Source organism: Cryptomeria japonica, chromosome 4 (assembly GCF_030272615.1).
Source record: "Cryptomeria japonica chromosome 4, Sugi_1.0, whole genome shotgun sequence".
NCBI lineage: Eukaryota > Viridiplantae > Streptophyta > Pinopsida > Cupressales > Cupressaceae > Cryptomeria > Cryptomeria japonica.
The window spans coordinates 660,550,548-660,563,478 of record NC_081408.1 but is presented as its reverse complement, the minus strand read 5'-3'; the positions used below and the strand labels follow the sequence as shown (position 1 = coordinate 660,563,478).

Below are 12,931 nucleotides of genomic sequence, written 5' to 3'. Positions count from 1 at the left end.
CAATTTTCTTCTCCTCCACACTTATAGAAAGTTCCTCTCAATAGCCTCTTGTCTTCTCTTCTATCATCTCTTCCAAAATTCTCCACTAGTACATTTGGGGCTCAATGCTGATGACAGTTCATCAAAATTCTGACTATAATTCGTTTGATTGCTGATAAGCAATATCGTTGAAAACTTGTAGTCAAACATTCTGATGATTCTCAAGAACAATGGAATTTTGATGCCATCAAAGACTCTTTCAATGACAACCATGACTGTGCTTAGCCATCTATAAAACTCTATATGTCTTCGGAATTCCGATGACATCCAGGTAATGTTCTGAAGGAGAACATGACTACCCATCTAGCGAGAATGTCATCGGATATACAACATCCTCGTTGGATGTTTTGTAGGGGTCCATCCAAATTTCGATGATGTCCAATGACAACCAGGGTATCTACACTGACGAGGATGTTGTATGTGTGATGGTTCAGCTGTTGATATAAATTGGGTGGGCATCAGAATTCCAACGACACCCTCACTGCTTATCTGACGAGGATGTTGTTGGACATACAACATCCTCATCGGATGCTTGGTGGATGGAAATATTTGAACTGATTGACCAATATGATAATACTAAAGATTCATTATTCCGTATCAACCAACCAAATGATAATGAAAATAATTTGACAATCTGATCTTTCCACTTGAATACCAGCCTCAAAAAACCATGTATGATTGAAGAATTGTGTGCCACATTAAGTTCTTCAATCCCATCAATAGCCACCCATAGGTGGCATACCATAAGCTGGCATGGGAGGCATTCCCATTCCACCATACCTGGCTGAAAGTAACCTCCCATGCTCATTCCCATGCTAGGCATTGGAGGTGCTGGCAAAGAAAGGGGAAGAAGTTGAGCATACATATTTTATAAACCAAATAGGGACATATTTATTAGAATTTTTAAAAACCGTCAATAGAGTAGAACAAGTTTTGCTTGAGGCTCAATTAAGAAACATACTTGTTGAGAAACAAGATCTTTCTCTTCTTTCTCCTTGGATTTCTCTTCTTTGATAGCCTCTAACTTGTCCTTAACAAGCTCATCAACTTTTGTCGTGTATTCTCAAATGAACTTTGAAAAATATTTTTTTTGAATATTAGTTATTTAATTCTGTAGAAGATTTAAAATGTTTATTAAAGAGAAACTTAAAATATTCACATAATCATTAGAGTATATCAAGAACTTGAAGTAGGTATGCAAACACAAAGTCAATCATATTATTCATCCTGGCAAGTTCCAAAGCGACATTTGGTCTAATCAAGTCATAGCATATGAACAAGCATGAAACAAAGTATTCTTTCTTGCCCTACAATTCCAAATGCAAAAGTAAGCCCCATTTCAATGCCCCAATCCAAAATAAAAAATTCAAAATATACTTTAGCCTGAGAGAGAACAACCAATTATATGTTTTACCAATTGTATACCTGTTCTACAAAATACACCAGCAATTCCTCTGCAAGTTCACGATCACCTAATTGATAACTAGTTTGCATTGCATCCTTGTAAACATTATCCTTTTTAGATAGTGCAAAATGTTAGCACATAATTTTTCAAATTAATCATGCTCTTAAAAATGCTATTTTTCTATAATTTCCTTTTATATATTGAGCACCTTTTCCATAAGAATAGTTACTGTTTGGTTTTATGTGTAGGTGCAATCTTGTAGTGACAATCTCTATCCATTTGTGAGTTCTCTCCAGAGTTTCAACCATCAGGGTGGGCATGTTGAGGGTGGCATTGAGACAAGATGAAGCATTATGGGTTTCCTTTTGAGGTGAGGAGGCCTGGCAAACAGGTTGTTGACATTGATCAAAGTGCACAAGTAATTATCAGAAAGGGTAAAGCTCCCATGCAGAGCATAGGTTTTGTTCAGATTGTATTAAATCCATTATCAATTTTTGTATCTTCTAGGTCCTGGGTGTGGATTTCCTCTTGGGTGTCAGAATTTTGATGAAACCCTCACTGCTTATCTGACGAGGATGCTATCAGACATACAACATCCTCATCGGATGCTTGGTGGATGGAAATATTTGAACTGATTGACCAATATGATAATACTAAAGATTCATTATTCTGTATCAGCCAACCAAATGACAATAAATACAATTTGACAGTCTAATCTTTCCACTCGAAGACCAACCTCAAAAACCCATGTATGATTGAAGAATTGTGTCTCATGTTAAGTTCTTCAATCCCATCAATATGCACCTATAGGTGGCATACCATAAGCTGGAATGGGAGGCATTCCCATTCTACCCATACTTGGCTAAAAGTAGCCTCCCATGCCAGGCATTGGAGGTGCTGGCAAAGCAAGGGGAAGAAGCTGAGCATACATATTTTGTCAACAAAATAGGCACATATTTATTAGAATTTTTTAAAACTATCAGTAGAGTAGAACAAGTGCTCCTTGAGGCTCAATTAAGCAAAATGCATACCTGTTGAGAAACAAGATCTTTCTCTTTTTCTCCTTGGATTTATCTTCTTGGACAACCTCTAACTTGTCCTTAACAAGCTCATCAACTTTTGTCGTGTATTCTAGAGTGAACTTTGAAAGAGAATTTTTTTACATATTAGCTATTTAATTCTGCAGAAGATTTAAAATGTTTATTAAAGAGAAATTTAAAATATTTACAAAATCATTAGAGTATATCAAGAACCTGAAGTAGGTATGGAAACACAAATTCAATCATATTATTCCTCCAGGCAAGTTCCAAAGCCACATCTGGTCTGATCAAGTCATAGCATATGAACAAGCCTAAAGCAAAGCATTCTTTCTTGCCCTACAGTTCCAAATGCAAAAGTAAGCCCCATTTCAATGGCCCAATCCAAAATGAAAATTCAAAATATACTTTAGCCTGTGAGGGAGAAAAACCAACTATATGTTTTACCAATTGTATACCTGTTCCACAAAATACACCAGCAATTCGTCTGCAAGTTCATGATCATCTGATTGAGAACTAGTTTCCATTGCATCCTTGTAAAGATTGTCCTTTTCAGACAGTGCAACATGTTAGCATATAATTTTTAAATTAATTAGGCTCTTTAAAATGCCATTTTTCTATGATTTCCTTTTATATATTGAATACTTTTTCCATAAGAATAGTTACTGCTGGGTTTTATGTGTAGGTGCAATCTTGTAGTGACAATCTCCATCCATTTATGACTTCTCTCTAGAGATTCAACCATCAGGTGGGCATATTGAGGGTGGCATTAAGACAAGATGAAGCACTCTGGGTTTCCTTTTTAGGTGAGGAGGCCTAGAAAATAGGTTCTTGGGATTGATCAAAGTGCACAAGTAATTATTGTGAGATTTTGCCAAGATCAAGAGGCAATGGAAAGCACAAATAAGAGAGAACAAAATAGATGATAGAAATAAACTGTATTCTATCAAGATGAAAAATATGATCAACTGGATCATTAAGTATTGTCCTAAGTTAACTTAAGTAAAGTGTAATAATATCCATAATGAATATTTATTTACACCAACACCCCCCCTTAAGTGCAACTTAGGGGAATGAAGACTTAAGTCAACAATGCAAGATGGGTCCCGGTTACTAGGCCATGATAGGTACCCATGTACAATATGCAAATGCAAGCAAAACTATGCAATGCAATCTCTCACAAATGGAGAAAAGGAGAAAACCCAGTGGGAAAAAACTCCCCCCCAAAAGAGATGAAAGTACAAAAGACTCTCAAAGAAGAAGGACAAAACTTCAAAGAGGAAAAAGTCCCCCCTATAAGAGAGGAAGGAGAAGTCAGCTGACCCCCCCTAATGACACATCCCGCACCCCCAAGAGAGCTCACAACTGCTAGAACTTACTCTCGGTGAAAGGTTTGGTGAATATGTTAGCAACCTGCTCTACTGTAGGACAATATTGCAAATCAATGACCTACTCCTAAATGAGCTCTCGGATATAGTGCATATGAATCTCGATGTGTTTGGTCCGCTGGTGCTAGACTGGGTTCTTCATGATTGCAATAGCACTCTGATTGTCACAATGTAGAACTGTTAGCCATGGAGTGGTGAACCCAAACTCTGTGAGAATCTGCTGGAGCCAAATGGTCTCAGTCGCTGCGTTAACAGTGCCTCGATACTCAGCCTCAGTCAAAGAGAGAGCAATAGCATGTTGCTTCTTGCTCTGCCAACAAATGGGACTTGAACCAAGGTGAAAGATGTAACCAGAAGTAGACTTACGATCATCAAGATTGCCAGCCCAATTAGAGTCTGTGTAACCAACCAAGCGAAGTCCTGTGTCTGCTGCATAGTGAATCCCATAGTGATGTGTACCCTAGACGTAATGAAGGATGCATTTGGTGGCTTTCCAATGAAGCTCATGTGGTTCCTGCATGAAGCGGGAAACCATGCCAACTGCAAATGAAATATCAGGGCGTGTATGGGTCAAGTAGATGAGACTACCCACAAGCTGATGATACAAAGTGGCATCAAATAGTGGAGAAGAACAATGAGCCTCAAGCTTGACTCCTGAAAGAAAGGGAGTCGGGGCAGGCTTACAATCAGCCATATGAAAGCGTGCAAGTAGATCAAGAGCATACTTGGGTTGTGATAGTGTAATCCTAGAAGGTGACTATGAAATCTCGATCCCAACAAAGTAGTGCAAAAGACCCAAGTTAGTCATAGCAAATCTATCATGCAAAGCAGATTTGACCCTGCTAATGATGGATGCGGTACTCCCTGTAATGATCAAATCATCAACATAGAGCACAAGTATCAAGTGAGAGTCATCTTGTCGCAAAATGTAGACATTCGGATCATAATGACACCTGGTGAACCCTACGGAGAGAAGAAAGGAATCCATCTTGGCATACCAAGCCTTGGGGGCCTGCTTAAGGCCATAGAGAGATTTCCTTAGTCTGCAAACCAAGGAAGTATCCTAAATGAAATCCTGTGGCTGCTCCATATAAATCTCCTCATCAAGATCACCATGAAGAAAAGAACTCTTCACATCCATCTGATGTACAGCCCAACCATGAGCTGCAACAATAGCAAGAGTCAAGCGAATGGAGTTCATCTTGGCTACAGGTGCAAAGGTCTTAGTATAGTCAACACCTACTACCTAGGAGAAACCTTTTGCAACAAGTCGAGCCTTATACTTATCCACACTACCATCCGCTGCATACTTAGTCTGATAGATCCACTTACATCGAACCATCTTTCTCCCCTTAGGGAGATGGACTAAATCCCATGTGTTGTTCCTCATCAAGGAACTATACCCTTACTCCATAGCTTGGTCCCACTCAAGAACCCTGATGCTTCCCGAAATGTTTGTGGATCGGAAGCGGTAGCAATGAATGCATGTGGAAGATCCTAATGTTGTGATCAAGTTCTCCGTGTATCTAAAGGATCCCCAACAAGAGAACCTGGAGACTCAAGTGTCTGTCGAGCCCAATGAGGTCTAGGTGGAGGTGGAGAACGAGGCTCCTCAACTGCAAGTGGACCCTATGGAGGTGAACCCTGCAAGTCAGAGTTGAAGGAGTCTCATCATCTGAATCACTAGCATCACTATCCATAGTGGAGGAAGGTGGAGGAGGTAGAGAGGCTAACCTAGGAGAGCTTTCCTCAAAGTGAACACTCCTCTCAATGAACACCTCATGTGTCTCTGGATCCATCGATCTATATGCCTTAACACCCTCAGGATATCCAACAAATATGCAAGGCTGACTCTGAGGTTCCAATGCCTTGCATTTTTGTGGAGGTATGCGAGCCCATGCTGGACACCTAAAGACTCTGAAATGTCTCACAATCGATTTCCTATCAGCCCAAGCCTCAAAATGAGTAATACCTTGCAAAGCTTTGTGAGGAACCCGATTCTGGATGTGTGTGGCACAACTGATAGCCTCAGCCCAAAAAGCGAGATCAAGAGAACGTGCATGAATCATACAGCTAGAAATTTGTTTGAGAGTTCTATTCTTGCATTTTGTAACTCCGTTCTGCTATGGAGTGTATGCTACAGAATGCTGAAGATCAATCACCTCAAATGTACAAAAATCCTCAAGTCTTTTGTTCACATATTCCCTTCCATTATCTGTGCGAAGAATCTTCACCACTTTCCTGGATTGCTTCTCCACACGAGTCTTGAAGTCCTGAAATCTGTCAAATACTTCACTCTTATGAATAAGAAAGTAGACCCAAGTGAAGCGGGAGTAGTCATCAATGAAGGTGAGGACATAGCGGGCCTTACTAAATGAAGGTGCTGGAAATGGACATGCTATATTGCTGTGAACAAGTTGAAGAACTTCCAAAGCTCTCCAAGCTTTCCCTTTATCAAACTTTTCCTCGGGATGCTTGCCCATGGAACAACCTGAACATACACCCTCTGAAAAACTGGTTCGAGGTAGACTTGTGACCATGTCTTTAGTGCTAAGCTGCTGAAGATAGCGGTAGTTGAGGTGACCAAACCACTCATGCCATAGCTTACTTTTAGAATTTGAATGAGTAAGCAAGGCCCTAGAAGGTGAACTTGGCACAAAGTGGGATAATGAATAAAGCCTTGAGTTGTCATTGACTTGTCCCACTGCCACCAAGGCATCATCATCAAGTTCCTTTACCACAACTGAATCTGGTGTAAACTCAACCTTTTTCCCATTCCCATAGTGAGTGATTTGGTAGATAGAGAGAAGGTTGGTAGACAAGTTAGGAACATAGATAACATTCTCAAATTTTCCATCATCCATGTCAAATGAACCTTTCCCTTCAACCTCTACTTGTGTATTATCACCTATATAAATGTGAGGTACCTTAGATGGCCCCAATGAAGAAAACTGCTCCTTTGTAGAACCCATGTGATATGAGGCACCTGAGTCAAGTATCCACTACTGTGAAGAACTTGTTGTAGCCACAAATGCTTGCCCTTTTCCCTTATACTGTGTAGAAGAGGAAGGAGATGAATCCTTCTTTGTGTAGGTGGATGGCAAGTTGATGTTGTTTTTCTTAAGAAGATTAGTTAACTCATCAACTTGCTTTGTGTGGCATCAATTCTCATCATGACCATACTTCATGCAATATGCACAAGTTGGCTTATCCTTCTTAGGTGGTGTCCCCTTCTTGGAAGAGGATGAAATATCACCTTGTGATGGAGAGGATGATTGTCCTTTTTCCTGTTGTGGTTGTGACTTAGATTGCTTCTTCTTCTTGTTAAAATCTTTGCCTTGACTTCCTTAATTCCCTTTATTAGCCACCAAAGCCTTGGATTTTGAAGACTTGAGAAACCCCATGTTCAACAACTTAGATTGTTCCTAATGTCCTCCTAAATGGCACAAGGTTAGCAAATGATAAACAACACAAAAGACACGAAACCGTTAGTGTTAGTCAATCAAAAACTAATCTAAAAAGGCATACCAAGAGAGACACTAAAAACATGCAAGCATATTTAACTATCAAAGTAAACATGATGACGCATCTCCAAATACCTCCTAACATGCTCTTAGTTTCTTTCTCCCTTGTTCCTCTCCTCTCCAAGTTCCAAAATAGTGTAGCTCTTAGCAGTTTTTTGCACTATGGATGCTTATGGAGGATTGAGATTGTAGTATAGCTCTAAATGTGAAATGAAAAGCTAATGCTATGCTATTGATGCTAAAATGATATATTTTAACCAAAATAACAAGATATTAGAATGCTTATGCTAAAAATGCTCTCTAAAAATGCCTATAGCTTAAATGCATACAAGTTTTCAGGATCTGGATTATGAAGAAATGGGCTCTATTTATAGAAAAAATGGAGCAATGGATGGTTGAGATTGAGCAATCTCAATAAAGGTTAGGATTGAATGATTTCAAATCCATGTGAGGGCTTTCAACCCAATCCCAGGATGACAAGTGTCAATGTGAGATAGGTTGAGAGGGGAGGGAATAAGCATTAAATGCCTGATATGACCTTGGGATTTTAGAGTCAAGGTTGGTTGAATGAATAAAATCTTTATTCAAAGAATAAAGCTTTTATCCAATGGATAAACTCTTGTGCAAATGTGAAATGGATGAATATGGTCAAAACAATAAATGTTTGGGGGGACAAGTTTGAAATAACCATAAATGGTTATGTAAGAGCCATAAATGGTCATGTAAGAGCCATTAGTGGTCTTGGAAGACTTTGGGGGTTAATTTGTTGAACACACAAAGCATTAAATGCTTTTTAAAGACTTTGGAGTCTTTGAGAAGTGACTCCATTTTGCTTAGGAATGTGACAATAATTAGGAGATGGATTAGGCTAATTAGGAAGGGGTTAGAAGAATCTAGAAGGGGATTAGATTTTGCAAGTGGATTTGGTGGGTGAGGGAAAATAGGATTTTATTAAAAATAAAAATTCATTTATTTCAATAAATGTGTGCAAGTTGTATTTGTAGGAAAATGCAAGTGGGGGGGGATAATGATTTAAATAAATATTTTTATTTAATTTATTTAAAAGAGGAAAAGGGGATTTAATTAAATAAATAGATTTTATTTATTTAATTGATTTGGAATTTGATTTAATGAATTAATTAAAATAAATTGAATAATTTATTTAATTAATAGAAGAATGTTTGGAGATGAATTAATTAAATATTAATTTAATTAACTAGTGGCTAGTAGATTTTTAATCAAATAAATAGCGAATATTTATTTAATTAAGCTAGACAGATTTGTGTGACTACATTTGCCCCTCTTTCAGACAGTGCGGTTTATCGCGTCATTTCAAAGAAAGAAAAACTGGTGTGAAGAAATGCCCCATAAAATATAAATTTAATGGGTGGTATGCCCCCTCGAGAGATGGGCCGAAAATTTTTGAAAAATCGGGCGATCTCTCGAAAAAGAATGAAAATTGGCAGGGTGGTAGAAGAGAATAAGTTAGCCATACGGGTGAAAAATAGAAGAAAACAGAGGAAGCATGGAGAAATGGGGGGCTCGGGAAGTTCACGGGGACCACGGTGGTGAACGGGGAAAGGTTACAATGATGGTGAAGGGTATAAATGGGGTGAAAGGAGTGAAAACAAGATCATTTGTGACCGCGACCAGTTAAAAATGAGAGCTCTGATAGTGACATTTGGAGGAGCGAGCAGTAGCTACGATGTCGATTCCGATCACCGAGCACAGATTCGAGCGAGTCCGATGGTTCCAGCACCCAGATGACTATGGACCAGTGGTACGCAAATTCGAAAACTTAAGTTTTATGCATTTTGGATAGGTTTTTAGCTGAGTCTAACTCAAGTCGGAGCTAGAGCGCTGGAACTTTGGTTTTGGCGCTTTTGCTCCATGAATTAGCGCTATTGTGCCGCAATGGCACTATTGTCCCCTGGTTTGAGCGCTTTTACCCTGCATTAGCGCTATTGTATGAAAGTTTTAGCGCTATTGATTAAGGAGCGCTATTGCTAGGTTAATTGAGCGCTTTTGTGTTAAAATAGCACTATTGTATAGGGGTTTTAGCTCTTTTGTAGTTGTAGCACTGTTGTATAGCTGATTGATCGCTATTGTTAGGATGTAGCGCTATTGTTGAAAACTAGCGCTTTTGCTGGTTAAATAGCGCTTTTGTGTTAGGATAAAGAAATGCCCCAGTTTGGATGAAGAAAATCTCCCGATGCCTAATGATGGATGGTTGGCGATGTGAAGTGGGAGTTGTTTTAAACCATAGCAGCCTGATGAGACTTAGGTCATTTGTTTAGGATAAATGCCTGTTGAAGTCTAGGTGGCCATGATTGCTTACTTGTTGAGACCCGAAGATACTTGATCAAAGTATCTATTGATAGTCTAGGTTTAAACTTAAGAAAGTTTGAAAACAAAACAACTGATAGTGATTGATGAATGTCGATGTGCAGGAGGATCTGCGCGTGTTGCAGTTACGCGAGCGGCATCCTACGACACAGGGGTTGCAGGACTGATTGACTCAGGCGCAGATAGACTGCATTGCCGCAACTGGGTTATACGAGGTGATGCACATGCCCGTGATTTGTATGAATCACGGATTGATTACAACATTAACAGAGCGGTGGCACAGTGAGACGTGCACCTTCCATTTGGCACAGGGGGAGATGACCGTGACCTTGGAGGATGTGTGGTGCATCCTATGGATTCTGATTCGAGGAGAGCTGGTCACATACGATAGATCCTGGGGGACTGTGGCAGTGCAGAGGATTTTTGATGAGGATGTGTTCATTGATGATGGCTCGATCGCATGGGAGGATATAGCGGCACTGTATGAGCCACTTCCAGTAGTTTTGTTAGGGATGGTGGGAGGACTGTTGTGTCCAGACTAGTAGTCACATGGGTTGGCGGTGGGATGGGGACAGGTTATCGAAATGATGATGACCGAGGGGACCCGATTTGCATGGGGGCCATGCGTGCTAGCACACATGTATCAGGAGCTTCATGAGGTAGTGTACTGGGGGAGGGGTTCCTTAACAGTGGGCATGACACTGCTACACATTTGGGCTTGGGAGCACCTACCAATGACTCAACCGGTGAGTCTAAGATTCTGTGCAGTGGACCAGCCGTACATGTTTATGTACAGTGGTATGATGAGTCAGCCCCACTTGGGGAAGTTAGAGTGGTGGCGGCGGGCATTGGATGACCTAGATGCAGTGATATGGCGGCCATACTTGGAGTGTGAGCCATGGGATGATGACGCAGAGGCACTACCGTATGTGTTTATGACTCGATTCCTCATTGGGAGGACCTCGTACCATGTAGAGAGACAGGTGCCCGGGAGAGTGATGAGGCAGTTCGGACGGTAGCAGGGACTGCCTAGCGGATCAGGGAGTATGCACGGGTGATTTGAGAGAGGTATGCATGGGGTCCAGTGCTACCTTATGATCAGGCACTAGTAGAGTTTTGGACACTGCAGGCGAGGCCATGGGACCTACGACCGAGGGTCGTTGATGCAGGGGTTACAGATGAGTACACGCAATATCGGACGGTGCACCCGATCCTACAGATATCGGATCCAGCAGAGCCGATCCCAGCGTTTGAGGATGAGAGGGGATGGAGACGGAGGAGGGAAGGAGGTCAAGGAGATGGAGGAGGAGGAGGTGGAGGTGGAGGAGATGGAGGAGATGGAGGAGGTGGTGGAGGAGGAGATGGAGGAGGTGGTGGAGGTGGAGGAGGATTGGGGATGCGGAGTCAGTGGAGAGGGAGAGGTGGACTGCCTCTATAGATCTCACAGGGACCATTGATACCGAGAGGAGTTCAGCTAAGTGGGAGGGGACTACTGGAGAGGGTGGTGTAGGGGAGGCAGCTATGGACACCGGGGAGGGAGCCACTAGAGATCTGCAGGACCACATTATAGTGCGCTTGCAGACGCGGATAGAGGATTTGGAGGCAGAGGTGGCAGCTAGGGATGTGCAGCTATTTGCATGAGAGTCAGAGCTGACAGTGGTGCTACGGGAGAGAGATACTGCAGTGGAGAGATTGGCGGAGCTGCAGGAGAGAGTCCGGGTTGGAGTAGGAGCATAGGGGCCTACAGAGGAGGTTATGAGGCAGTTTGGGCGAGCATAGGCTGAGATAGAGTACTGGCAAGGTTTGTATGAGTAGGTGGTGCCAGTGAGCCAGCGAGCTCTTAGTTATACGCAGATGCGGCAGACTCGATCAGAGCGATCGCAGAGGATGCAGAGCAGTGGGGGAGTGATGGGTCCTTTGAGGTGGGAGAGATCAGGGGATGCAGGAGGGAGTGGTGGTTTGATGAGGCCTCCACAGAGAGATGGATCAGGTGGTGCAGGAAACAGTGGTGGAGTAGGTGGAGGTGTTGGGACAACATCTGGCCAGAGCGGCGTTTGAGAGAGCATTCATGCATGGATGTATTTGTATCTTTATTTTATGGACTGTATCTTGGATGGCTCTTGGTAGCCGATTTTGTAGACTTCATTGTACTCTGATATATGAGATGAGATATATGAGGAGATCCCATATTTTGATGATATGCATTTGATTATGTATGGATGTTTATGCAGGATGATGATTGATTGCTTAGATGGATATGTGTACATGTATGCAGTGATGAAATATTTCTTATATGCATGTGTTTATGATGTTTTATGATGCTGGATACTGACATATGAATGCAGGTTTATGTATGTATGATTTGTTTGATTTTGTTGATGTAATGCTTTTATGTATGTAATGCCTATGATGATGATGTATGCTTATGATGATTTATGAACAGGATTTTGGTGTTTCCTATTGCAATATAATGATGATATGATTTATTTGATGATGTTAATGCAATGGTGGAATGAATAATGTTATGTACGGATATGCATCTAGATATTTTTAGATGAATGTAATATGGATAAACAAAATGTAAAGTACAAATGTTTATATGATAATGCCTAAATGAATGCTTATGCATAATGGATATATATAAAATGGTATGAACCACTGTGTTATAAACAAGTGGATTTATGATTCTAAATGCGTTAAATATGATGTTAAGTAAAAATGATAATGTGATGATATTATAACTTATGGTTTTTTAATAACTGCACCTTAATGCAATTTAAAAAAGAGGATAATGAATGTAATGTGAATGAATCCTAAAATGAGCATAATAAGATACTTAGTTAATGGATGAATGAATGCACTTTTTCACTAAATGAATGGATAAATGAATGTATATATATATATATAATAAATGATAAAGGATAATAAAATGATAATGGATAACTGACACTTAAAGGAATGCATAGTAAATGGCTTAATATAATCATAGACAATTTGATCCCATGAATGAATCTAATTATTTATGATTGATGCAATGATACAAAATGATTAATGAAAACTAAATGTCAAGAAAATGAACTATATGCAAAGTTAAAAATGACATGAATGTTTAATGCAAGATGCAACTAAATGTAAGGATGATATGAGCATGAGGAATGCAAGGTCTTGTAAGACTTTGCATGATGCATTGAT

At 40.4% G+C, this 12,931-nt stretch overlaps 1 pseudogene; it reads right to left on the bottom strand.

The window, feature by feature from the left end:
• Positions 1-755: 755 nt before the first annotated feature.
• LOC131875308 (clathrin heavy chain 2-like) overlaps positions 756-12,931 on the bottom strand; it is a 78,090-nt pseudogene continuing 65,914 nt past the window's right edge.